The sequence below is a fragment of the Arvicanthis niloticus genome, chromosome 4, assembly GCF_011762505.2.
Source record: "Arvicanthis niloticus isolate mArvNil1 chromosome 4, mArvNil1.pat.X, whole genome shotgun sequence".
NCBI lineage: Eukaryota > Metazoa > Chordata > Mammalia > Rodentia > Muridae > Arvicanthis > Arvicanthis niloticus.
Window position 1 is genome coordinate 89,959,628 of NC_047661.1, and position 1,592 is coordinate 89,961,219.

Genomic DNA, 1,592 nt, shown 5'->3' on the forward strand with positions numbered 1-1,592 from the left:
GATTATACACAGCTCATCCCAAAGAAGTTCACTAACACACCAATTTTCTTAATAACAATGTCCACTTCCCCTCCTTTTTCACTTCCCTTTGCAGAATATAATTTGGTTATTTGCCATTTTTATGTAGAGTTCATCTTCTCTCACTAGTAGGAGTTGATTCAGTTTTCCCTTATGTACTAACTAACTGATATATATATATATATATATATATATATATATATATATATATGTGTGTGTGTGTGTGTGTGTGTGTTACATATCTATATACATGACTACTGTATATACATATATGTATATATATATATATATATATATATATATATATATATATATATATTAAATGTAGTTTTAAGAGAACATTCATGTGTATGCATTATATAATAGTATTAGGGAATACTATTCAACTATAAAGAAAAATTAATTCCTAAAAATGCAGGTAAATGGGTAGACATATAATCTCTAAGGTCATCCAGACCCAGAATTATAAATGATGATAATTTTTTCTTCTTGGTGAGTGTGTGTGTGTGTGTGTGTGTGTGTGTGTGTGTGTGTGTGCCTTCTTCAAATCTTTATATGGTATCAAATAGCCTGGATTAATTATAGATACCAGAAAAGTTAAATGAGACCATGATTGGGAAAAGAAGGGAATCAAGAGCTCTAGAGGGCATAATAGCATGACACAGTAGCTACAATGAGAGAAATGAGAGACACAGGTTGGGAAGCTAATCTGGAGAAGGAGATTGGGGTAAACACTGTAGAGAGAAGAGGCAGGGTGAGAAGAAGACAATGATGTTTGAAAACCTATAGGGCTGTCTTACTTGTTTGAACTTGTCACACTTGTATTTTTGAATACACTGGTTTGGACTTGTATAGGTTTTCTGTATGATTTCAAAGTCTTCATTAGTTCATATGTCCCCTACTTTTGTTTTAGAAGATATTATTGTTCAGGAGTAGTCTTTATCTTTTGGTTCTTGCAATCTGATCTCCTCTTCCACGGAAATATCTGAGTCTTGAGAGGAAGGAGTTTGATAAAACCTTCCCATTCATTTAGAACTGAGGGCTCTCCAATCTCTTACTCTATGTTCATTGTCAAGTATGGGGTCCCTACATTAACTCTATATACTGAAAGATATAGCTTCTCTGATGACAGTTGAACATTTTTCTATGGCTGTACCTATATGCCTTTGGGAGTTATCCTATTGCTAAATTTCCTTAGCAAACTAATAGTCTATGTCTCCATATGGTCTATGATCTATCTACTTTCAGATTAGTAGTCCAACTCTCAACCAATAACCCATTTGCAATTGATGCCTGTTGAGAAAGAAAAAAATCATTTTCTCCAATGTAATTTCACTGGATAACTGGATATATAAACCAAATTCAAAGACATCACCTGCCATCTAGAGAACTTGGCTAACACTAAATGGATTTTATTATTTATTTATTTATTTATTTATTTATTCATTTATTTATTTATTTATTTATTCATTTATTTATTGTAGTTTTGTCTAGAGACTATTCATGGGACTGGTTCAGGTAAATAAAGCACAGTAAAAACAGTAAAAAGACACACCAAAGACAAGACTGGGAGG